The sequence below is a fragment of the Rhipicephalus microplus genome, chromosome 7, assembly GCF_043290135.1.
Source record: "Rhipicephalus microplus isolate Deutch F79 chromosome 7, USDA_Rmic, whole genome shotgun sequence".
In the NCBI taxonomy this organism is placed as follows: domain Eukaryota; kingdom Metazoa; phylum Arthropoda; class Arachnida; order Ixodida; family Ixodidae; genus Rhipicephalus; species Rhipicephalus microplus.
The window spans coordinates 46,632,105-46,659,332 of NC_134706.1; the positions used below are offsets into that span (position 1 = coordinate 46,632,105).

At 44.6% G+C, this 27,228-nt stretch overlaps 1 protein-coding gene across 1 annotated transcript in view; it reads right to left on the minus strand.

Annotated features, from left to right (window-relative positions):
- LOC142767440 (uncharacterized) overlaps positions 1–23,146 on the minus strand; it is a 135,486-nt gene extending 112,340 nt beyond the window's left edge. Inside the window, exon 1 of the mRNA XM_075869108.1 lies at positions 23,028–23,146. The gene's annotated coding sequence lies outside the window, so the exon portion shown is untranslated. The remainder of the gene's footprint in view (positions 1–23,027) is intronic.
- Between the last annotated feature and the right edge of the window lie 4,082 nt (positions 23,147–27,228).

Below are 27,228 nucleotides of genomic sequence, written 5' to 3' on the forward strand. Positions count from 1 at the left end.
TAACCGTGCTATGCGTTTCCTCAACGCCTGGTTATGTCTCTGGCGTTTCCACCTCTTGAGTAGGGCTTGCTTTGCTTCCCACATGTGTAGGAGCCTGCTGTCGATTACTTCGAGCTTCGCTTCGGGCGGGATGTGGCACGTTACCGTGTCTACGTCCCGATTGAGCGTCCCGGTCCACTCGTCTATATCCGTGATCGGCTCGTCGCCCCGCCCGCCTTCTGCTCTCTTTTTGCGGAACGCGTCCCACTGCACTAGTTTGAGTTTACGGCCTGTGCTTTCAGAGTATGTTCTACGAACGCTCGGGCCCGTGTCTACCGTAATCTCTATCAGAGAGTGGTCACTCCCTAAGTCCTCCTGCGTGTTTTGCCAAGACGCCGCTGTGACATTCGACACGAACGCGAGGTCCGGTAGCGTGTCTGCGCTCACGCTGTTACCCCGGCGCGTCGGATCGGCGGGGTTCGCGATCAGTTCAAGCCGTTGATCTTGCGAGTCTTCCCAAAGGTGTTTGCCCTTGAGCATTTCACGCGTGTATCCCCAGGCCCCATGGGGCGCATTAAAATCACCCGCAACTAGCAGAGGTGCGCCGTTGGCGGCCATGCTTGCTCTCCGGAGCATCTCCCCAAATCGGTGCTGTAGCGTGGGTTTACTGTAGACGTTAAGTACAAACAGGCCTCGGCCGCGCTTAGGAATTAATTCTACAAAAACATGCGGTATCCTTACGCACTCAAGCTCGCGCTGCGCCACCGTGATGTTACGTATAACTAGCACGGCGGCGACCGGCGCCGGACGCGGCGGGGGCGACGGCAGCGACCGCGGTCGCGCCGACGACGAGAGCGGATCGCCCCGCCCTCGGCGACCCGCGGCCGCCCCCGGCGTCCCACCACGCGCCGAGCGCTGTGTCGCACGTTTTTCTTTCCGCCTGTTGTCCGCCGCGGCCGCATTTATGGCTTTGTAACCAGCTAGTTTTGCCGGATAATTTGTTTCCTGCAAAAGGATAATGTCCGGTTTCGTCTCACGGCTTCGAATAAATTGCTCGAGATTTCCCCGCTTCCTCCTATATCCCCGGCAGTTCCACTGCCAGATCGTGTACTGTTGTTTGTGAGTGTTAGTGTAAGTGTGCGCGTGTCTAGCCATGGTGATGCTTGTGTTTAATTTAACCCATCGCCGTCGAGGCGACTGGGGTGCGGCTTAATCTGCGGCTCGGCGTCTGGCAGCGCGTTCTGCTGCTGCTGACTCTGTTGCTGTCTAGCGTAGGGCTTACTCACCGTTCTAATCGGTCTGCCCGCAGCTGGCGGGAGTCGCGCTTCAATGTTTTCTATGCGCGCCGTGTGCGCGGTGAGCATGTGTGTCATTTGTTCAGAGAGCTTAGCTATCGCACTATTGAACATGTCATTCATCTGTGCCACCTGTTTAGCAAAACGTTCATCGAGGCTGGTCTCGATAGTATCGATTTGTTTCTGTAGCTTATCATAACGGCCAAATCGCTGTGTGGATTCGTGCCTGGCAGGATCTAGTGCTATCCTTTTCGCGATACACGGGCGGTCTTCGCGTCCGCCTGCCCCCTCTCCCGAACTGCTCTCGTCATCCGTGTCCATCCCCGCCGCCTCGGGTCTCGACGGAGTCGAAGACCGAGGCGTCGGTGGTGGCGGCGCCGTCGACTGTTGCTGCGGTTGTTGCATTCGTAGAGCCTCTCCTTTCAATTTGGAATTTTCTGCTCTAAGGGCGGCGTTCTCGCGTTTCAGCTCTGAAATTATCGATTGTAATGGTCCTAGGCGTTGTTCTAGCACTCGCTCTACCGCTAGCTTGATCTCGCTCCCACCGCCGCCACCGACGGCGGGTCCGCCAGGACGTCCCGCCGAAACAACGCCGCCGGCGCGAAAGGCGGCTACATCCGCCCATCTCACCTGCTGCCATGTGCCCATGGGTCCTTGTAGTTGCGGCTGCCGCCACGTCTGATGCTGCTGACTTTGTTGGGTGCCTTGGTTGACAGCTGCGGCGCCCGGAACGGCGCCACCGCGCGTCTTCGACATGCTTCTCGGCCTTGGTGTCCGGCTGCGAGAGCGGGACCGGGATTTACCGCCGCCGCCTCTCGCGTCTCGGCTTGTCGAGCGTCCTCTTCTGGTGGCGTTGGATGAATGACTGTCAAACGCCGGATAATGATTGTAGTAACCTCCGTTGCCTTCGGTGCTAATGCCGCTGTTGTAGATGCTGTCGGACGCTGCGGCCGCTTGCTCTTCTTCACGCCGCTTTCGCTCTAGGCGGCGACGCTTGACTATGTAAGGAGTCTTGTATCTCGCCTTGCAGACGCGGTCACCCGTGAGATGATCCTTGCCACACAGTTGACACCGCGGCTCGCAGCGATGGTCAGGCGGTGGGTTACTGCTTCCGCAGCCACGGCAAATCTTGTCGGCAGGGTTGGGACACACATCGGAGCGATGGCCCAGCCTCCCGCACGCGTAGCACACGTCGATGTGCTTTCTGTAGAGGGAGCATCTCACAAGCATAGGTCCATAGTATACGTGTCTGGGAACATGGAAACCGTCGAACAATACGATGATGTTGTCCGTGGTGCCCATTCGCTTGGCATGCAGCACGCCGGGGTTGCGCTGCGTCGCTAGGTTGTTAACGATGTCCTACGGGCTCTCGTCTTTGGAAATGTTCCTAATCAGGCCCTTGGAAGTGTTCTCCGGGGCGGCCTGATAGGCGTTCGCCTCGAACTCTCGGTTCCCGATGCAAAGCTTGCTGATGCCTCCGTAGCGTTTGGCTCTGTCCGCGGACGGAGTGCTGAGCACCACGACGTTCTGTTTAACGTTGAGGCAGATGCTGTCCTCTCTAGCCGCTTCTCTACCGATACCTGCTGCGTTACGAAGGCAGCAGTAAATGCGATCTATCTTGTATTCAGCCCCGTTGAATCCGCCGCGGGGGCGCACAATGATCCTGTAGTCATCGGGCGGTAGCTCTCGCATTCGGCTCGCCTTAGCGAGGTGCTGCAAGTAACGAGCACACTTCTTTTTATTCTGCGCCGCTGTGGCAGTATCCAGGGCAATCCCTGTAGTCTCCGCGGCAGCCGCCTGTTGCTGCGTCTCCGTCTTCTGGTCTTGCGCTGACTCGGACGCGCCGTCGGCCTGTTTCGTTCTCTTTATGCTGCACCATCCTGCTCCCTCGCCGAAAACTTCCGGCCGAATGTCCTCTCCTTCTACCTCTACGACATCCATTTAGCCCTGGCAAAGGCCTTGTACGCTGCCGTCGGGGATCGGGAGCTCCGAGGAGGTCCGGCGACACGTTAGGCTTGCAGGCCCCACCGCCGCAGCGGCCGGCCTATGGCGTCGTGCGCAGAGACGCTGGACTTGGCGTTCTTGCTTTCGTGGTGGAATAAAAGGCGCCAATAAGTGGCTAAAAAGTGGTCCCACCTGGCAAAACTTGGTGTTAGGGAAGTCCTTGAAACTGCCGCCGATCGATGGTGAGAAGCGTTTTCCACGATACATTCGACAATCCACCAAAAACATAGGAAAGTTGCGGAGCCGACGCGCAACACGTCCGCACTCCGTGGCCCCCTAGCGGTGTCCATAACTTACGAGAAAAAAATATCAAACTTCACCAACACGTAGGCACCAACTCCGTCAGCTGTCAATTCTGAAAATTGCAGATGCTATAAAAAGACAAATGTTTTTGCTTCAAGGAACATATTTTTTACCTGAAACGCATGTCTAATGAAGATTGAATTCATACGGTTTCAAGTTTGAAGACCTTAAGAAAATAGCTTTTAAAAATGTTTAATTTTGCGACAGTTTAAAATAAGTTACGTATTCCCCCCTTTTTTTTCTCCGAAAGTAACGCAAGCAGCGTTTTCAAACTTGACAAGTCTCAAGAATATAGTATGTTCTATGGGTGCATAAATAATTGCCGCCGTACGGCAAATGTAAATTTTTATGTATTTCCTCAAAATTCTCATTTTGGCAAAAGTGTACTCTACTGAAATTCGAATAATAAAAAAAACCTCATCTTCGATTTTTCTCAAAATCTCGTAATTAGACAACCGAAGGCCATCATACAGTAATATAAAAAAAACATGTTGCATTCTTTTGTTTTTAGTGGCAATATTTGTGGCACAAATCAGATCTTTTCGAGAATGCGCTGATAAGTTGAGAAATCTAGAAATCGGAACGGAAAAGCGGCAATAAGCTTCAAACGCGAGTAAACTGGACTGCGTTTGGTCAAGAAAGGCTGTTTTAGCACTCTGACAAATACGTGCCCATGAAAGCGCATTTATGCTCCTGATAACACAGCTCTAATGAAGGAAATCTTCGACACTGTAAATCAGTTGCAAAACATCTGTCTATATTTGCAGATAAACTCAAACATGAAAATGTTTAAACGCAAGTGTTGGGTCTCACTAGAAAAATCATATGCGCTTGAAGTACCCTCACTGGTATTTTGGTGGTGACTGCGTGAAACAAGAGATGCGCTCAAAATGGCTGCATCTTTTGCAGCAGTACGTGACGCTAACAAAACACGACCACGATCAGTGCCGTCAGATGTGCTTAGCCAAACATGCCAAGAACGTATGCCTGGAACACGTGGCAACGATTTTCACTGGCTCTTCTTAAACTGACAGAATGTGTCTAGCTCGTCTGCATTTGCACACAGCAGCTTGACATTCTTGAGCTTCGCGCTCATTTGCGCCACCATTTGGGATGCTGACATAATCACAGCTGAGCTTGCCGCTCTGAGGTTGTAGAGCGTAGCTTGATGCTATAGTAGGCCACCAATGCCGTCACAAGAGTTCTCGTCATGTTCTGTGGCCGAAAAATTCCCTTTGTTGATATATGATCTCTCTGACATAACTCGAAGAACTGGTATTTGTTTTTAATGTGACTGCATGCACCATCACAAACATAAGTAACATGCGTGTCAGGCTTGAGTTGTTTCTTCATATAGCTGTGAATTATTTGTAGAGCAAAACAGGCATGTGCAGCATCATGACATGTGTCATCACTGACAACTTTCAATTGATTGCTTCCTTGTGACGACACACGTGAATAGAGACACCTGTTATTTGTGCCAGTGATACGACTGTACCTCATTCGGTAAAATGGCTGTCCAATTTTCGGCGAAATCAAAGTGAAAAATGCAAGATTCCTTTTCTTGGTTCTCTTTCGCCTGGCGTATTGCTGATTCTTGAATGTATCCTATGAATTCATGGGTAATCCACTTCACGAACCATAGACTTAGCTCTCGCAGAAAAGCACTTGCCTGGGCTGTTTTTTTTACTAGATCGCGATTTTCCCATACTGCATAGGCTACCTCAATATCTTCAGGGATTCCTAAACATGTGGCTGTCAGAGCGTCTTCCTTAGCACAATAGTCACAATGGTCTAAAAAACAATCACTTGTAGGGGAGCTGCAAAATCATAGTTTTTTCAAGAAGTCCGCCATGTAGGCACCATTGGTGACATCTTTTGGGGCAGAAACACACTCCGTGGCATTAGCACAGTATATACAAAGGCACACTTCTTGGTGTGGTGCAAGAAGAACCCACTTCGGCCTCCGTGAATAAAACTTTGAGAGTCCAATAGACGTGTTCAGATTAGCTTCTCTAAAGAGACGGTAAGCCTCTCGCACCGAACGGGTCATAAACCTTTTCGAAACAAGCTCCTTTTTTCCGTCAATGATAACAGATACTACACCTTTTTTGCTGGGACTCTGCCGAGAGCAGCTATACTCATCTTTGGAGTAGTAAGTCATAGCTGCCTGGACGTCCATTGGGTTCAGCCGTGTCCTTTTTACCGCACTTGGTGCTAACCATATCCCATGTTTTGTGCGCCAGCGTCGGGATCTGTATATCATGTAAGCTGACAAGTTGGGTATAAGCGCTTGGAGTTTTTAGCGCTCTATATCGCTCGGCAACAGTGTCAACAAATGCATGCGCTCTTGATACGAAGAACACGCTTCATAGGCTTGCTTCAAGTTCTTGAACCACTGGGCACACACACTGCGTTTTAGATCTGATGGTTGAAAGTGGCGGTTACACACGTCACGGTGGCATTTCACGATTACTGTAGAATTACTGCTAAGTTCTTTTGGCTCTGCACGAACTTTGCTATTTTGCGCATGCAGCTTCTCCAGTCGCATATGTGAAAATGCTTCAGGCGTGTATACACACCGCTCTTGAATTCTGCCTTTTTCTTCTTCCGGCAAAAACTCATCAGCTGTTTCAGCTGAGAAGCCATTAGACGAAGACAGCATATCTCTGAGGCGTCTGAAGCAGTTCTGGCAGACGTGGTCGTTGTTATGTGCATGGCGGGCAGCTTTCGGCAAAAGCTTCTGGAGGGCAAACAGGCCGAAGTGTTCGACCATGCGGAAGTTTCCTTGATAAGGTATTTTCTTTTTATGTAACATGAGATAATCTGAACAAAAAACTCTATCCCGGCTGAAGTGGTCAGCCATCGCCACGCTCTTTGAGGCTCAAATTACTGGCAATGCAACTATGGGTGAAACCAGCAGCATGAAAGGGATCTATCTGTCGTCTGTTCCTATGTCTCTCACCTTTAATGAGAGCTGACGTAAAACAGCGCGCGCAAGTATTCGCAGTGCGAATGCAAATCTGAAGTATAGTACGTTAAAAGGAATTTCACAATGTTTTTGTCAATAATTTTACGGGAGGCGTAATCTTTGTTCCTACTTTGAACCATATGATCAAAAGCATTGCCTCCGAGATGCAGCGCACAGCATTTCATTTGTAGAGCAGACGACAGATGACAACTTGCCCTAAAGCGTGTTCTTCAGTCTAATGCGGCAGTCTTCGTGCCCCAAATGATAAAAAATTTTTATGAATCGTTTATGAACTCATTCAACATTCAATTCTCTAACCCAACGTGTTACAAACACATGGCCGTCACAGCAGATCCATCTGTGTGTCAGTAATAGAGAGGCACCACATATTAGAAGTCTCAGTGCCCTACGTACAAGAGTGGATTCAGATACTGTAGAATATCGTGTTCAAAATAGTTACTCATATCTGCTAAAACAGCCTTTCTTCACCAAATGCGGTCACGTTTACTCGCGTTTGAAGCTTATTGCCGCTTTTCCGTTCCGATTTCTAGATTTCTCAACTTATCAGCGCATTCTCAAAAAGCTCTGATTTTTACCAAGAATATTGTCACTAAAACAAAATAATGCAATATGTTTTTTCTATATTACTGTATGATGGCCTTTGGTTGTCTATTTACGAGATTTTAAGAAAAATCTAAGATGGGTTTTTTTTATTATTCAAATTTCAGTGGAGTACACTTTTGCCAATATGAGAAATTTGAGGCAATATATGAAAAATTATATTTGCCCTACGGCAGCAATAATTCATGCACCTAATGAACACACTATATCCTTAAGACTTGTCAAGTTTGAAAACGCTGCTTGCATTACTTTCGGAGAAAAAAAAATGGGGAATACGTAACCTATTTTAAACTGTCGCAAAATTAGACATTTTTAAAAGCTTTTTTCTTAGGGTCTACAAACTTGAAACCAGACGAATTCATTCTTCATCAGACATGCTTTTCAGGTAAAAAATATCTTTCTTGAAACAAAAATATTTGTCTTTTTTGATAGCATCTGCAATTTTCCAAAATGACAGGTGACGAAGTTGGTGCCTTCGTGTTGGTGAAGTTTTATATTTTTTTTCTTGTAAGTTATGCCGTTATTAATAAAACGAAGTCGACTTTCGGGCTACCTGGTGAGAGGTGTATGAAGTATAAAATACTCAATGAAATCTAAAATATCAACTTTTGGACCCGACTCTTATGGGATCACCCAGGTAAAAGCGTAAGATTGGTTACGCACTACGACTAGGGACGAACGGGTGCCGCTTCAAGGAGCTTCGGCCCTAAAATTTGCTATAATGCTCTAGTGGGTATTATGTAAGTGTGCTTGCATTAGTTTCTCAATGAGTATTTTGAAATGGCTCTGAAAGGCCACTCTTCTAGCTTTCGCTGTGACTGTGTTGAGCCTTCCACGCAGGCCTGGCGTTTTGTTTTTCAGTTACTGAGTATTTCGTGCGATAGTGTTACGGACACCGGTGGCGGCGGACAACTACGACGCCACGCGTGCCCGGAGTTGTCATCTCGTAACAGCTTTCGCTGTAAAATGTGGCCTGTTCCACATGGCAGAAACTGTCGAAACAGCGAAAATGATTGCTTGCAATAGGTTTAACATACTGGAATGAAGTGTGCTCAATAAATAAAATGAAGTGACATGAAGTGGGAGAATAAAGACTGGGAATAGCGGTGGGGGCAGCAGCAGCTGACGCAGTCATGAGTTGTGGAAGTATAGTTCTTCACAGCCCTCTTAATCAAGCACCCTACATCGTCAAGCACCCTACATCGTCCCACCAACGCGCATATCTCACCGCACTGCCCACGCGTTTCAAATTGCCCGTCCACATTCTCACACTACTACTTTTTCAGCCCTTTTTTCCCCCGTGTAGCAGTGGACTGGAATGGCCTTCCCTGTGACGTTCCAGCCATCACGTGTCCATCAACATAATAAGAGAAGGTCACCACGCACATTTCCATTTGGAAACCTGTGTACATTTACCTGTAACCCACCCCTTATGTAATACCCCCTACATGGGGGTCATTAAGGTATTGAAGTGATGTGATATAGAGTCGTGCACATGATGGCAGTTGTGGCCCATGCATGTAGCAGGACTTACCCACTCCCTGTGGAAATATACCACTGCGATCTATGATGGCCTCTGGACATGATAGCTCTCACTACAGTAGTAGCCTCGGAGAGAAACTTCGCTGCTGGAACTTGACCGTAGATACAGCATAAGTAAACGCGTATCTGCTATAAGGAAACTCAGAGTCACTGCATGACAAGAATATTTAACAGGCCTGTCCAAAATTTACTTGATATTTTTGTGAGTTACTCGAACCTCACTTTTCAAAACTTGCAAATTGTCTGCGGAATTCATTAATTTCTATCCATACACGCCCAAACGTTAAACGATAATTATCATAATGAAACGACCTGAATATGCAACTGTATTTGATAGACTCAAAGTTGGACTTTCGCACTCTATGCGAATAATGTATTATAATATTTTTCACAGTTTTACGTCCTAAAACTTTCGTGCTGTACGTAAACATATGTAACACCAGTGACAATTCACCACAATGTCCGTCATTGCTCCGCGTATACGATTCATCCTTGTTAGTTGAAGGGCATGTCGTGGCCCCTAGAACACAAACACAATGTTTGGGCGCGTTCGGCTTTGGATGAAAAGTTCTTTCTCCTCGTTTCATGGTGGAAACCATCGCCCCACGTATGTTCGCTGTTTTGTACGCCACACATTCCTCATCACTACCACAGCTGCCATGGTGCTGAAATAGATGGCTAACTAGAGTCGTGAATCATAAAGGACAATAGGGAAAGTTGGTGCATTTTCATCTTAAACGAATAATAGCGCGACAAAACAGGGACGGGAAAGAAATGACGCAAAAGTTTGTCATTTATTTCCCGTCCCTGTTTTTGTCACGCTGTTATTCGTTTAAGATAGAGTCGTGCAGTCAGGGCCTCTATTTAACTCGTCATGAACGCATCGGTTTCTTCATGTGTGGAGCTATTCCTTACCATAAGATTGACCACGCTTCATTTTTTCTTCACTTTTGGGCAGACTCTTCAAGAAGCTTCATGTGATTCGTGGCACTTGGGACATACCAGCGTAGTTGCTCGGCAGGATTCTACACTGTGCGCATCCCGACATCGGTGCACCAAACCACCACGTTCCTGCTAACTCCCCTCACTAACCCATTTTCCGCCGCATGTGGCACTGCAGTTTCGGTGTAAATGAACGAACTACATATAGAATGCTCGTCACGTACGACGCCCAAATGCCCCCTCTGAAGATAATATTCACCTGATGCAACTTAGTCAAACGTGATACAGGCACAATGTTGACGTGATCGCTTTCTTCCTCGATCAGCATCGGAATATTTGCACGCGGAATGGTGATGCCAACATTGTGCATAACCCAAAGTACCATGTGCTTGCTAAGTGGAATATGAACTTTCACCTTGATACCATTCCGGTCTCTAATGCAGGTAAGAGACAGGAGAGATTACTGGTGCATCACGTTGACAGCCAATACATTCTTGCGCGTACATCCAGTGACATTGCTCGTGCATACGGAAACTGACCCGTACATGTTTATTTCGTTTGGCACCAAAGAATTGAGTTTTCTTAAAATGGTCTACCGATTCAGATGCCTCAGGTTATTCTATCACGTGATTGACCCAAATAAAGCGGAGTAGTTTCTCAAGGTCACCGTCAGCTTCACAGTAGATGCGGCTAAAAGTGGTGAAGCATCCACAAATAAATACTGACCGAAGCTCTTTATTCAAAATATTCTCGTATCTGTCCTGTAAAAAGCTGCTCGGCATGTGGTTTCGTAGAATCAAAGGCTTCATGATTGCGTAATGGTATAGTCAAGTGTCTCCACTGTATACTGAACATGTTGTTATGGCACGAAAAAGCCGATCCTGTAGCACACGGCAATAAAAAACTCAGGGCATACTGCTCACAACTACGCTTTATAGGCGAAAATTTAAAGAACAACACGTGCGCACTTGGTCAGCCCTTTGCTTCCTCTTTTTTTCTAGGTCGCAACATCTTCCGGGGCCACAGTTATGGTAGCACCGATCTCTAAGTAGTGTATCTTCTGTGCGGGTCTTTTCAAAACTTTTCCGTTACCCAAGCGTAATAGGCAAATGCAAATGATTCCATCATTGCCGGGGCAAACTTCTTCGATTCTTGCCAGAGGCCACATAAACTTCGCTTTGCTGGGCGTGGCTTCAGTCACAATGTTTCCAACTGTCAGATTGGGGGAGGAAGATCCAGGAGAACTATGCGCCGATGGTAGAGTGGGGATGTACTCCTGCTTCCACCATCTCCAGAAATGATCTAATAAATTTTATCGGTGTTAAAAACTGCGTGAATATTCCTTAGCACTGCTATGTTTCTCTGAATATTGTGTTGAGTCAGCATCCGGCAATGTGGCAAATTGCTCGCCTATAATGAAATGTGCTGGCGTAATCGCCGATGGCTCGCTAGCTTCGAGGCAGGCGACACCGCAACTGTGGGGATGCCACGCTCACTTTTCATGCTTCCGCAGGTGGTGTTGTTGGCTACTTTTGGTCTACAGTCGGCACTCGTACCGCAGTGCCTGCATTATCAATCGGAAAATAGCGGGCCCAATGAGGACGCCGCGCTGAAAGGATTACGCTCGACTCGCGGCCTATCTTCGAGTCCGCCACCATGTCAACCACCTATTCTGGATACGACTGCGTTACCCGGCTGGCAACATGGAACCTTATCTACAGAAAGCACAGTACCTAAGGACGCCCACTTTGACCGCACTTCGGGCCACGAAACCGCGATTGTGGGGATGCCACGCTTTTTTTTCATGCTTCCGCCGGTTAGTTTAAATGATGCATATTGTTTTCGTGACCACGATGTGTTCTTATTAGGGGTGTCGTGGCCACCCAACTTAGTGAAGCGTTTTTGAGATTGTGTTACGCATTTGTGGCGCCTATTGCTGTTTGGGGGTGATGTCGAGGCCAACCCGGGTCCCATAACTAAATCTCAAGAAGGAAAGCTTGACTTTGTATTCAATACTGTACAGAGACTAGATTCGAGCAGTATAGGTATTCTAGAATATGTTAACAAGGTGCTACAAATTCATATCGGCCTTAAAAATGAACTCGAACAATTAACTCGGCGTGTCTTGGAACTTGAAGCCAAAATTCAGTCTGATGCTTCTGGAAACATCCCACTTATCTGTGAAGAGCGGCTTTCTAAACTGCAGAATCAATGCGATCAGTTCGAGCGTAAGATAACTTTAGGATTTTGCCGGGGGAGGCTAATGCGCACTCTCTGACAACACATAAAGCGAGCATTTCTAAAATAGAAGACAAGGTTGATGATTCGGAGAACCGCTCCAGCAGGTGCAACTTACTGTTTTACGGGCTTTCTGACTCTGAGGAGAATGAGAGATGGGAAACATCTGAGCGCCTGGTTCAGGAATTTTGTGAAAACAATCTTGGTTTGAAAATATCCTTAGTAGCAAAAGCGCACAGGTTAGGCCGCTTTACTGACAATAAAAAGCGACCAATTATTGCAAAGATTTTGAATGACAAAAAAGCTGAGGCAATAATTGGCTATACTTACAAACTAAAAGATAAACCGTTTAGCATATCACGCGACTACTTTGAACCTGTGTGAAACAAGTGGCGCAACCCTCTACAATTTTCAAAAACAATCCGAAAGGACGGTGATCGTGTGCGACTCGTGTTGAACAAGTTGTTTGTCTATGATGATGTTTATATATGGTATAACGATCTCAAATGCGCGATGCGAGTGTTAAAACAAGCAACACAATGACCAGTGGGATGTAATCGTACCAACTATCCGTCCACTCGACGTTTACCGGAGAGGAATGACGCTGAAGGCCTTATTCCATTCCTGTACACTAAAATAAGAAGTGTCCTCTCGAAAAAAGTACCACTATCATCCGCGATTAACACATGTTCAGCATCCTTAGCAATACTAACTGAAACGTGGCTCACCGATACTGCATCCTATAACTGCATTCTGGATAGTTGGACTTCCTTTTTCTTCTTTAGGTGCGACAGGTTAAATCAAATAGGTGGGGGCGTTTTGGTAGCAGTGCAAAAAGATCTTTTCGCCGCACGTGTTCTCCTCGACACGCTTTTAGAGTGTGTTTGGGTTTCAATCAAACATAAAGCAGGTCTCATAGTAATTGGTGCCATTCAGCGACCACCTGACATGGACAAGACGTTTTCTCAGGAATTCCAACAGCTTCTTGAACTTACTACTACTCGTTTCCCTAATTCTGTACTTCTAATTTTTGGTGATTTTAATTTCCCCGATATCGATTGGGCTAACCTTTCCACAACAACCTACCTATCGGAAGCTCATGGTTTTTTGCAGTCGTGTCTCCATTTTTCTTTAACACAACTTGTCACGCGTCCCACGTGACCTTCGGCTACATCTGCCAATATTTTAGATCTTCTAATAACCAATGATCCGGAAGTGTGCTCTGACCGAACTCATCAAGATGGGCTTTCTGATCATGACATCATAACAGGTAGTCATACTTTCCCTTCCAAGACGCCAGTGCTCTGATAGTATATCTGATGCTATAATAGAGTCGATTTCTACAGCATAAACTCTGAGCTTTATGTTTTTTCTTTAGACTTTTTTAATAATTACCAATCTCAAACCATTGAACATAACTGGTTAATGTTTAAAACCACTTTCACTGACCTAATCAATCGATTTGTCCCTCTAACAAAAATAGCCTACACTCCGACATCACCCTGGTTTATATACCATAAAGCTTCGACGCCTCAACAGGAAGAAAAAGCGTTTATAACGTTCAAAGGATAAGGACCGCCTCTACGATTCCTGGAACCATTACAAGGTCTGCCATAAGCAATACCAATCACTCTTAAAATCATCGAAACGACATTTATTTGCTCATGACTTGTACTCTATGCTCACTAACAATCCTCAGCGTTTCTGGCGTGTAATAAACCCGAAGAACTACCCTGACATAACCAAGGTTAATGAGCACGGCGATATGGTTCACAACTGTGACTGTGCGAATCTATTGAATAACGCATTTTCATCCGTATTTACACATGAAGACACCCCATCATCACCCTCCCTTGTCAATCTCATCAACGTATCTATGCCTGAAGTAATCATTAGTGAGGCAGGAATTTCTTGTTTACTAAATAAACTTAAAGCTTCTTCGGCATCTGATCACTATGGTATTAATTAATAACAAAATGTTTAAAGTTTGTCTCCTAGCTTATCACATATACTGTGCGCACTCTTCTCGCAGTCTCTATCTACTAACGCTATTCCGAGCGACTGGAAAGTAGCAAAAGCCATACCCATATTCAAGTCCGAGGACCGCACTCACCCATTGAACTACCGCCCAATTTCTCTAACAAGTACTATTTGCAAATTACTTGAACACGTATTATACACTGAAATAATTAACCACTTAGAAGACCACAACATTATTTTTGAATAACAACATGGCTTTCGTCGGGGTTATTCATGCGAAACGCAGTTAGCCGGCTTTTTACATCACATTCATTCATATCTAGACCTAGGATTTCAAGTTGATGCTATATTCCTCGATTTCTCGAAAACTTTCGATCGTGTTCCTCACCATAGACTAATAGTAAAACTAATGAACCTGAATATACACCCAACTGTTATTTGATGGATTAAAAATTTCCTCTCATCTAGATTACAATACACGTCTGTTAACAACAGCACCTCCTCATCCAACAACGTTACCTCCGGTGTCCCGCAGGGCAGCGTTCTTGGCCCTTTGCTTTTCCTAATCTATATTACTGACCTACCTAACTGGGTGTCATCTCACATCAGACTTTTCTTGGATGACTGTGTAATTTATCAAACAATTTCATATGACAATGACAAAAATATTCTTCAAGCGGATCTTAAGGCAAATAATACGTGGTGATCAACATTGTTGATGACTTCTAATACAGCTAAAACACAGTTATAATCATTTACAATACGCATGTACCGCATGGCGACCTCTCATGTAATCAATATTAACATATTTCAACTGACAACTTCGTATAGGTACCTAGGTGTTCACTTACAGTCTGACCTTACGTGGCATCATCACATCCGCCTGACGTTGGCATCAGCTAACCGCTCATTAGGTCTACTCAAACGCAACTTCAAGCATGCTCCAGATAATCTCCGTAGACTAGCATACATCACATTATTACGTCCTAAAATCGAATACGCATCAGCTATCTGGAATCCCTCACAAATCTACATAACCCAAGAAATAGAATCTTTATAAAACCGTGCTGCCCGTTTCATCTTTTCCGATTATTCACCCTATACTAGCATTTCAGCACTAAATACTCGCGCTCAGCTTGACTACTTATCTCATCACCGCAGAACTGCCCGCCTTTCGCTTCTCCACAAACTGTATCATCACCCATACCTTCACCGAATCATGGAAGCACCAACAGTCATCTTTCCACGCATACACCATATCTTCAAGATAAAACGTATAACTTGTCGCTCAGCTCATTATGCTATTTTTTTCATTCCCCGAACAATAGTTGCATGGAAGAACTTACTATCCAACATTGCCAATCAAGCAGATTTCACAACAGTTTTCACAACTCTTACTCAACATTTCAGACTAGATGTTCACCGCGCGTACTCTCATTAAGCTTCTTCATATGTACATCAGCGTTTAATTTTCTTGTTATCAAGTGTTAATGTTTTCACCACCATTGTACACGCTTAATTTGTATTAATTATGTGTTAATTGCAAACTTTTGTATCTAAAGATCGTGCCTTCGTTTTAGTTTTTTCCTTGTATACTGTATTTGTTAGTGCTTTTAATTTATGTTAACAGTAGTCAATATTCTATCTCTACTTATTTTTCTTTTTTTCTATAGTATCTGGTTTTTGTTGTTGTTTTTTGTATTTAGCTCGCTTTCATTATTTTGTATAACCTTGTTTTTACATTGTATAAGCGTACAAAGGCTTGTTTCATGTGTCCGTTCCCCTATGTAATACCCCTTCGCGGGCCTTTAGGGGTTTTATGAAATAAAAACGAAAGTAAGTGGTCGGGAATTCATCACAGCATCGACCTCGGAAAGTAGCGAATCGAGTTATTCAGCAGAAAGGCTGTTTCGCCTGAGGACTTTCCGCAGGGACGTCTTCACCGATGTAATGAGTCTTTCCCGCCAACTGCGCTAACATGGAACAGCGTTCATGATGAATTTCCATTTAATCCGCTGTGTTGTGAGAAATGACTGGAGCTCGGTGTGTTCGATCCGGTCGACTATCTCTTTTAGCTCCTTTGAGGCTTTCTTGATTGATCGAGAGTCGTCGGAGTACAAGATGCTGGGCAATCCTCTCCTAGCAGTACATCTTTGGAATGCTAGCAGGAAGCCTTTCGCCGTCATGTCGGCAACCAACTCCAAGTTTACCATCCGCATTGATGCACAAGTAAAAATCACAGACGCTTTTTGGTCACATTATCCATCTGTTTTGGCGAAGAGTGGTTCCTCAATATCCACTACCATTCTTCTTTATCTTTATGTCGGCGTCGCACACAATTTACAACATTCTCTGCCCCGACAAACTGACTTCGCTTTAACTAAAGTTCTTGAGCAGGCTGTATCGTCCTTCTACAAATTGTACAGCATTCTCCGCGCCCCCCTCGCCAGTGGCGCGTGACGCTGAGGAACAGTAACCCGTAGAGATTACAAGTGTCCATTTGAGTTCCAAATCGCCGCTTGTGGGGTTATCCGGGCATGTCTTTGAACTTGATTTTTCATTGGTGCTTTCGAGGCTTGTTCAAGGCTCGTGCTTTTGAGCGTGTTGACCTTGCTGAGCTTGCGCTGTCTTTGAGCAGTCTTCCTCGGGATGAAAATTCTGAATGAAGGTTGTTACATGAACATCGTAGGTAGCCTTTCCTTGAGAACCTTTTCTGTGGCTTTCTCGCCTTTGCGGAATTTACCTTGTGAGCACTTTCCTCTTTCCGCCGCCTCAGTTTAAGATATCTTAAGATAGGGAACATCCGCGCCCTGCGAGGCCGGGACTTCCTACATGCCGGATGTATAAATAAATGTTATTTCTCTCTCTCTCCACTTTGGCTTGAGTAGCATCATTCGCTTCTTTGATTCGGTCTTGGCATTGGACATCGGCAGTTATGCAGCCTGCACAATCCACTTTCTTATCTTTCTTGGTGTCAGCAGTTTTCTCGAAGAGCTACATTAATGAGCTTTACAGGCAGTAGGCTTCTGTTTCCTCACGATCGTCCCATTTTCTCTTCCATTTTTTCCCACTTGTTGTTGTGGTTGTGATTTGATTTCTATGGTAACATGTCGTCACCGCATTAAGGACTGCCTCGCAGGGCACATTGCCAACCTTGGTGAGTACTCATTTTTTTGGTATCTTCTGCAACAATCTTTATGAACCTGGACAAGGTCCTTGAAGAAGTGAGCTGTTCTTCCTCTGGGGAGGTGCCTATAACGCCCAAATTCTAAAAGGACTGCTGATCGTTGTTAATTTTCTCTTGCGTATGTATATCTGTCCTTAATACGCATACCATAACCCTAGATAGGCTTTAAGCCAAGCTCTGTTTTTTCACGGGTCCTTCCAACATCCATCCCAATATGGTGGTAATAGTCACTACTCCTTCAACTTCTTCGCTTCTAATAACTTTGCCGGATATAATTTTTCATATTTGCTCTGATCCAATAAGCAAGCTTACTCCAGGCTCAGCGTGCATCATAGGGATAGTAAGCTCGTCCACTACTGCCACCTTCAGTGCGCGTAGGTTCTTGCTAAACGAACAATAAGTATACGTTACTGCGGCTTCTTGACAAATAACCGGTATACTGATAGCTTTGATGATCTATTTTTTTCGCCAAATTGACTGATCGATTGATTGATATGTTTAGTTTAACGTCCCAAAACTATCGTATGATTATGCGAGACGACGTAGTGGAGGGCTCCGGAAAATTCGACCACCTGGGGTTCTTTAGCGTGCACCCAAATCTCAGTACACGGGCCTATATAAAACATTTCCGCCTCCATCAGAAATTGAGCCATCGCAGTCGGTATTCGATCCCGTGACCGGCGGGTCGCAGCCTAGTACCTTGGCCACTAGAACACCACGGCGGGGTGCCAAACGGACTTCCCACGTGAAATTCCACTATTTTACTTTGCCGTGGCTGGGAACGTAATTCGGACGCAAATTTATTAATTAGCAGCTTCGTTTCGCTGATAACTGTTAACTTCAAACGTGCAGCGAGTACTTCCTTTATAAATGTGTGCTAGATGCCGCTGTCTATCATTCCTCTTTTGTAGTAAGCCTTACTATCTCCTCCCGCCCCACAACGGCAGGTATGTAGATGCACTCCTTCGTCAAGTTGGCAGCTTGTTACGACTGTTGATTTTTCACCCTTATCTGACAGCGTTTCGTTAACAGAAGTTGTTATAGTGGTCAATTTCTTATCACTTTTTTCCTTTGCGTTTGGGTTACACATAGTCAATGCTTGCCTTTTCTTGCAAGATTTGCATTATATGCGTATTCTACAATTTCGGGATATAGGTGTGCTGGTAATGTGCATTTTTAGCACCTCATACTTTTGTCTAGTCTATCCTTTTTCTCTTCAAGCGTTAGAGAACCGTCGCATACTTCTGTTTCATGTCTGTTGGATTTTCAGAAGAAGCACTCACCATATTTTTGCTTTTCCACATGCCTGATATGCAGCACATATGCCGATGGAATATGCTTGCTGTTGTAAGTGCGTTCAAACGACTCCTGTGTCCCGGATCACTCTCGGCTTTTGATATTTATGCGGGTAAACTTCAGCATTCCCTCGATCTCTTTACTCAATGACGCTGTTCCTTCATTTGTAGCAACCAATGTTCGAAACATGACCTCATTTATACGCCGCTGGCGGAGAAAAGAAATGACGATATCTTGAGGCAGTTCTTTTAGGAGTATATCACAGAGCATCGCAGAAAAACTGCTTGTCGGCACCCTGAGTGCGTCGAGACCACGCATGCTACTCTGAATTTAATCGTATATTTTGCGCAGCTGTTTTGCGTCAGATGTCAGTCTAACGCATCGAATGTCTCTCAAGGCTGGTATATGGTGTTGCTCTATTTGCCGTTTGTCTCCATATCTGTCTTTGAGTAGCTACAAAGCATTGTCATGGCATGCGCTTCTAGTCACAAATCCAGCGATTGCTGCACCAGCTTCTCCTTTCAGTCATTCCGAAGGTAATGAAACTTGTCTGTCTCACTTAGTGCCGAGTTTGAATGGATGGTACCTTCAAAGTGCTCCCAGAATGAGGTCCACTGGCGTATGTTTCCGTTAAATGGCTTAATCTCAAGTCGAGGTAGGCGAATACCGACGTTCACGTTGCCGACGTTCGCAGGAGAATGAACGGTGCTTAAGGAATCTCCAGCGTCGACGGCTCTTTGCAAGTTGTTGATGTCCTCGATTCGGCACTGAAGGCATGCAAGTATCGCGACCGCTTGATCCTCGTAGTCTGCTGCTGTGGCGTATTCATACGTGAGCTCCTTCGCTGGGATGTACTCTTCCATTTCCTCGGATATTTCTCATTGCTGCATGTCAGCCGCTCCGTCAATGGGATGAGTGTCGCTCTATCGGCGCTGTCGCTTCCCAAAGTAGCAGTCGCCTTGTTTATTATGTTGGTACTCTCAGTGCGTGCCGACGTTTTCTTGTAGTTCAAACGATACATTGCTGCAGTGTACTCACAAAAAGCCTTGACTTGTGTCCACTCGTCGACGTTGCTGGGTGCGGCTACCGGCGACGCTTACCAAGCACCGACGATTATTCTTCAAAGAAATCGTTCTTGTCGATGCTGTTGTCCATATCGCTGATTAGCCGCAGCTACCGGGTTTTCGCCACCGTATGTGTTGTCACGACATAGCCGATCCTGTAGCACATGGCATTAAAGAAACTCAGAGTTTACTGCACACAACTACGCTTTAACTGCGACAGAGAATCCAAAAAGAAAAACAACACGTGCGTAGTGGGTTAGCCATTTGTTTCCTCTTCTTTCCTAGATCTCAACACATGTCTTTGACCTTACACTCGATAGAGAGCACTGTGTGGAAACCTGCCCGTAGTGCCAATGGGGCATGATCAACGCGGGTATTATGGTGTAAGTGCCTTCAACATGCTCCCATGTTTATCGATTTCCATGGCAGGCGAGTTTTCCCGCAAGGTGTTTTCTTGGCAGTCTCACAGAACTTAATTATTCTAGCTTCCTCGCTCAAGCCCCTTCGAACCAAATCATCTTTGTGACCCGCCGACAGCCTTTCCAACAGAGGACATAGCTAGCTGTTGGTTATGGAGAGATGCGGCAAAAGAACTTACTTTGTTAGCTCAGAATAACCAGCTCGCTTCATGGTCATTTCCTATGTTGCAACGGTATCGCCTGGATGATTTGACTCTGTTCAACTAGCCTTGTAAATTTTCGATAGTTGTGCATCCCTGTCATACTGAATTGCGATAGTTTTCATCATCACAGAGGCGTAATTCTAATGCGTCGGAATGGGGGACATTTCTGCGAGATCTACTGTGGAACTGCAGACATGAGGACGTCCTGTGCAGGTGCTCACACTATGATACCCAGTTATGTCGGCTCTAGATGTTTCTGTTAAGGGCGAAGCTCCTTAAGCAGGGGCCCTTCTCTCCTCAGTAGTAGTAGTAGTAGCAGTAGTAGTAGTAGTAGTAGTAGTAAAAGTAGTAGCAGTAGTAGTAGTAGCAGTAGTAGTAGTAGCGGTAGTATCTAGTCACTTCTAATTTATGAGTTGCTCAATTGATGGCGCCGTGTGTATGTTTCCTTGAAAATATATTTAAATATAGCATCTAGCTAACAGTGATTATCACAGCGTATCCACGCAGTGAATGATGATGAGTGTGGCGAAACATCGTACGTTCGTCTGCATGTCAATCCATCCATGCGTCCATCCGTGCTTCTACGCGTCCCTCCATCCGTGCTTCCGTTCGTTTGCCATGCGTCCGTGCTTTTGTCAATACATGCGTACATCCACTCGTCTGTGCGTCCGTGCTTCTGCACATCGCTCCATCCGGCCGTCCGCCCGTGAGTCTATCCGCCCCTCTGTCTCTCCGTTGGTGCTTTCATCCATCCATGCATCCGTCTGTCCTTGCGTCTATCTGTGCTTCCGTCCATTCGTTTGTCTGTCCGTCCGTGCGCCTGTCTGTCCATGCTTCCGCCGGTCCATGCTTTGACCGGTCCGTCTGTTCATGAGTCCGTCCGTCCGTCCATTCATCCGAGCGTCAATGCGGCTGTCTATCCACCCATCCGTGCGTCTCTGTGTCCTTTCATGTGTCCGTGCCTATGTCCGTCCATCTAGACACACGGACGGAGGGACGCTTCGCCCAACTCATCATCATTCACTTCGTGGATATGCTGTAATTTTTTTCAGCAGCCAAGATATTAGGACGATGGAAAGTGTGACGATGGCACATATGGCCGTGAAATCGCACCTTAAGTGCTTAAAGTATTGCCGTTTCGTCCACCTAAAGATCTGATGTGCAACCCCCAATTTGCGCGTGATTATGTGTGTGTCTTTCTTCTGTCTCTTTTTTCGCACCTTTAATCCTTTCGCCAGTGGAAGGCAGCAATAACACGCGTACCTGGTTGCCTTCTCTGCATATTTTATTCCTTTCTCTTTATATGTCCCTCGGCTTGTGAAGGGTGGTATATGCCACTGTCAATGGAAGTATCACATGCAACTTTCAAAAGCAGAGTTTATTCAGGACGAGCAAGCTGTAATGTGCAGACAAATATAGTTAAATACATAGTAAATTGAATAGACAAATATATTCAAGTGCATTCAATTATATCTAAGTATTAGGACACAACACGTGGATTTGAAATGAAAAAAAAATCGACAACATTAAGTGTAACATTTGCCGTCCTTCAGGCGTCGCTATTAGGACCTGTTTTAATTCATTTTTGTTACCATAATGGTGTTAAAAATGACTTTATTAGCAAACCTACTATTCACCTATTTACGGATGATGGCCTAACTTATTTAAAATATCATGTCATGAGGATCAATTAGAGTTAGCTTCAGCACTACAATAAATTACTGATTAGTGCCCATGAAGAAAAAGATTCTAAACTATGAGTAACAGTATATGCGTGCATAGCAAACCAACAAAAATGTGTTAGCGTTTAATCATCTGCTAGATGGCAAGACAATTAGTCAAGTGAGGCTCTTTAAATCTTTGGGCATTACAATATCAGATGACTTGGAAAAAGATTATTACTAACTTATGTAATACCGCAGAGGTTAAAATTTGCGCACTAAGGCGTAGGCTAAAATTTGGCTCTCGAGATGTTAACCTGCATACATGTCTTTGATACGACTCGCACTTGAATACGGAAGCATAGTTTGGGATCCACATACAAGGAACGAAATAAAAAAATTAAAAAATTCAGAGACGTGAAGCAAGATTTATTATGTCAAAATATAGGTACACATATTCAGAGACCGAGACACTCACTGAACTAAACTTGCCTGGATTTTCATGGCGGCAAAAAGTGGCTAGATAAAAATGCGTTCACTTGATTAAGCACAGCTGCTTTAACTTTAACCCTCATAGATACGATACATGCAAAGCCGGATATCACGTATTTGATGGTCTGTCAGATCAAGCCACCAGGACAGATTGGTGTGTGTACCTACAGAGGTTGACACCTTTAAATACTCGTTCTTTCTGAAAACGACTGAAGAGCGTGATGTGCTACTGCATACTATGGCTATAAAAGTGCCTCTTCAGGAGAACTTGAAAAAAAATACTACTGGCCTATCATTCTTCCATTTAACTATGTTTAGGTGTTTTTACCTCAAGTTATAAGCGGCATGTATGCTTTGACATAAGTTAATATAATTATACGCGATGATGTAAAAGTTTTGGAGTTTGATTAATATAATTTTGAAGCACATGGAACAACGTTTGTAGAGTGTAGTGCCTGCGATTCTTTTACGCTCATTGTTGGTCACTACTGTGTGAAACTTGAATGCTTATGTGCGTTGTACTTTTGGTTAAGTTTGCTCTTTGTTTGAATTACGATTTGCATGGTCTGTATGGTGTATCTTTAAAGCTTCCAGACGCATAATCTTTCTTGATTTCACTGTCTTGTGCTTGTGTCATGAACGATGTGTGAACTGTATTTTAGTACTGCATTCGGTATCGGTCTTGGGCTAACAGTGTGAATAAATAAATAAATAAATAAATAAATATGTGACTAAATCATTATGTTTTATAGTTAGGCAGCATAAACAGTTCATTGTAGACTGAAACGGATACCAATGCTCTGCATAATTTTAGGCACAAAAATACTCACTGTCTGCGTCAACAAATTGCTGAAATTCGCGTCGTGAAACCGAGGTGGTGGTCTTAATATACCGTCGTCCAAGCCATTATTGATCTGCATTAAGAGAATTATTTTGTTGACGACATTCCATCATTGCCAGGGCAAGTAATTTAGTGTGTTATTTCAGAGATCCCTATGTTTATATCTATTCCAGCATTATTTCGTAATGTTCTACCATCAGGATATTTTCTCCTAATTAATGTGAAGTCATGCGAACTGCCTTATTATAGAGCTCAAAGCTGAGCAGTGCATTCTTCTTCCAGCTCAATTCATACATACTTGAAATTTTTTACTTCTGAATTGATAATATCACAAGATGCTTGCTCATGACTCATTTGAAACTTTCATGAATACCCATGAGCTTCTATTGCAACTGTTTTATGTACCTTCTATTACGTATGCTAATTAGCGGAGGATAAAAGATGGATTGAAGTCATAAGCCCAGTCGATACCTCACAAGGCAATGATAAATGTATTGCTTGTTAAGGCAATTAGGCCCCGTCTCTTCTGCATTTTGTGTGTTATTTATCACTCTAAACGCGTCAAGTAATAGCTAGGTGGATTCCTGAAAATCTTATAACCAAATTCGGCCATCAATACTATTGTAATGCGCTAGCATAAACCATCCATTTGTATATTTGACCATGTTCTGTTCACGTAAAATTATTCGTTATGAAGATTGTAAAGTATGTAGCTCAATTTCAATCATAGGAACCTCAAATTTTATAAATTTCTTGATTTATCGCAAACGTTTCCCTTCCCGAGCCGGTCGCTATCCTTTAAATGTTGTCCTAAACATGATATAACCAAGCTGCCATGAAAGTAACCGCGATTTGCATTGCTTTTCAGAATACAAGCAAGCACAAAATGTCGTGACAGCAATCAAATTTTAAGGAAGACAGGTTTTTATACAGCTTTTCACGCCTCTGCGCACCATGAAGGCTGTTTATTTATTTTGCCGAGGCAGCGCGTCACGTTCATTCAGGGAACAAGAGACAGCAGACGCCATAGCGCTTTTTTGTAGGAAGAGACATTAAAAGTAAAGGTGTCTTTTTTACTCGGTAAATATGATGGCTCCTTTGTTAAGTAAGGGTTTGCGTGATGAAATGCCCCGTTCATTTTCTTTCAACTTCCTGCCTGATCAAACGATTGGGTATTCGTCCTCCCGTATTTGAAAATCGATTGATTGATTGAAATGTGGGGTTTGAAAGGTCACTCACCAGGCCCCATACCGAATTTTAGTTAGACAGTGGAAGTTGTTGGGTGTCCGATGAGGAACGTTTTGACGCAAAGATTTTTCGAATCAGTTCATTACGAGCGGAGAAAACAGGTTTTTTGGAGCGACGCGAAGCGAAGGTGAGAGGAGGCGAGCTCGAAACCCTTGCGGCTCCTCCGCGTATCCTTCGCAAGCCAAATCTCTTCCCCACCCTCTCCAGCATCCAACCATGAGGTGACGTGCACATGACGTGCCGAACAAGCCCAGCCCCCGAGCACGCGAACAGCGTTGCTTTGTTGACCAACGTTATTTTGTGGTCTTGTGCCTGTTTCTGCGGAATCGTTCGGAAACGCTGGCTCAGACGCGGCAGAGTAGATGAGCACAATGAGTGCGCAAACGCGTAGGAGCGTTTCACGGCGGTCGTCTGCTCAATGCGCTGACCACGGGGACCCGAACGCATACGAAACGCTGGCACATTAGCCCCGCATCTCGTAGCATTTTACGGGAAAAATGTAAGGAAAACGCGCACAATTTTTTATTGCGTCTCAATATTTATTTCAAGTTTTATTCATCTCCTAAAGCAACAAATACATAAACTGCGCATGTTGTGTTAAATAATTTTCGACGTGTCACGGAGTACACTGTTGACAACGTCAGAGCAGAGTCTACGTAAAGGTGGTGGTAGTGGTTAGAAGATGAGAAAGGCACCTAATTTCTGCAACTTGGTCGGGAGCGTGGCGCAGTGCCTACGTGAAGGACCAACGTCACTGCATTGCCGTGTACGTAGGGCAATTCCTTCGCCCACGTCATGCCCTCATTCTCTACGCGTGCGCCCGCAGAGGGGAGGGGAAGCAGCTTTCATCTTGAAATTTGAACCATTTCCGCGGCGCGTAGCTTTGCAAATTTTGGCAGACGTGAGCGCACGGGCATACACCATTTTCGCCTGCATCGAAAATGCAGCTGCTGCAGCCGTGATTCGATCCCGTGACCTGCGGCTGAGCAGTCAAGTACCTTAGCCACTAGACAACCGCGGCGGGCGTATTTGCAAATCGGCACCTTGTTGGCTACTTAACGTTCACCTCCACTTCACATCTGCGTTTGTGGGTTTGGCTGACACACAGACTTTTGTTGGGGGAAATAGTCATTGCAGTATTCAGGTACTGCTACCCTAAAAATAGAGACAATGAAGGACCAAACTTTATCCATTTTGAGAAATCATTGGTTTGTTCAATAAACTCGATCATTCACATCACTTCGTTGAAAATAATTTCAAGTTTAAAACAATATACATACTCGGGGCTGCGCTTGTCTCAAGGAGGATTTAAAATTTTTTTCTTTATTCCTCCATGGCTGCGCTTCGCTTCTAAATTGCCATCACTCAGAAGGTGAGTCAAACGACTGCTGCACTTACCCGCGTGTTTCTATTACGCCTCTGAAACCTGCACTGTGTGGGTGGCGTGTGGGTGTTATGTGCCATGTGTATCTCCTCCACCTCCGCTCTCTGTCGTTTACTTTCTCATTCCCCTCTTCCCAGTGTAGGGTAGTAAACTGGCTTTAGTCTAGTTCACCTCACTATCTTTCTGATAATATTCCTCGCTCTCTGTCTCTCTATCATAATGCCGGTAATCCTCCGTGGTACGCATTCATAATATCACCCTTGTTTAAAACGTATGCTGCACTATAGCAGTAATAACAAAAATCAACTACATAACTAGCTTGTAGTATTCTATGCCTATGGTTTCAGACCTTATCTAACAGAGTCATAATATAGTGTTTTGCCAAAAATACAAACTCGAAAAGGTATTTGAAATAATTTATTCAGAACAAACAGCTCCTCAACACGTCGCACGACACGTTAAACCACTTGGCCTCACTCTGCAACATCCTCCCACATACTAACGGCGAGGGACCGATGACTACTACACTCTTTAAAATAAAGGTTGGCATATTCACTAACTAAATACTAACTTTTTACTTGTCACATGAAGCACTAGCCTCTTAGTAAGGGAAGGTAGTAAAATGTAGGTTAGGGAAATTCACTACCTAGTAATGAGGAAATAGTGCTGACTAGAGTGTTAGTAACCCCCGCGAATTGTTTTTAACCCTCGCAAATAGAGGTTTACGTCTATTTTGGTAAATGTTCGTGCGCGTTTACATATCAAAATGATTCTATTAGAAAAGTATAAGATGTAAAAACGAATTGTCATGGCCCTCATAATTTATTGAATGGCTTCTTACTACGTCATGTAACTATGCTGTGGTAAGTGCGCATCACAATATTATAATTATAGGAATTGGACCACATGATCTTATGATCAAACCAGATTCACAGTTGATCATACATACGCGAATTTCATGTGCTCATGTGGACATATGATATTAGTTCTCATACTTACATGATTATATGTTCATATGAGTATGAGAACTCAAATGAACGAATCACGCGAACACGCATGCAACCGCACGCACAAATATATCTTCAAGACTTTGATATAGCAGATTTACACTGTAGCAGCTGCTTGAAGGCTATATGTACCCCTGCTTTGAGAACGCACACGGTGTATTGGTTAGCAGTGACAGAATGTATAAGATAATTGATGTTTACTACGCAACTTCATGTCCCCTTCTATTTGCCTATATGTGCCATTACGTAGCACGAAAGTGCTATTCAATGGCACTCAGTAAAATTAGAGCCAGCCTAAATTTGGTTACAATATCATCATTACGGCAAAACGTACTGCGGCATCTACGAAAGGTCTGGAAACGTATGGGCAGCTTAGTAGCTGCTTAATTAAAAACACTACGGTTCTGTGGCTAGTAACGACTAAAGTTACTATCTATACTAGCTGGTGACTAGTAAATGGATGCCGTGAAGGTAGTAAATGCTACAGAAACTAGTCAACACACGCGTTTAGAGACTGATTACTAACTTTTTTCCAAGATTGTACGTCACCA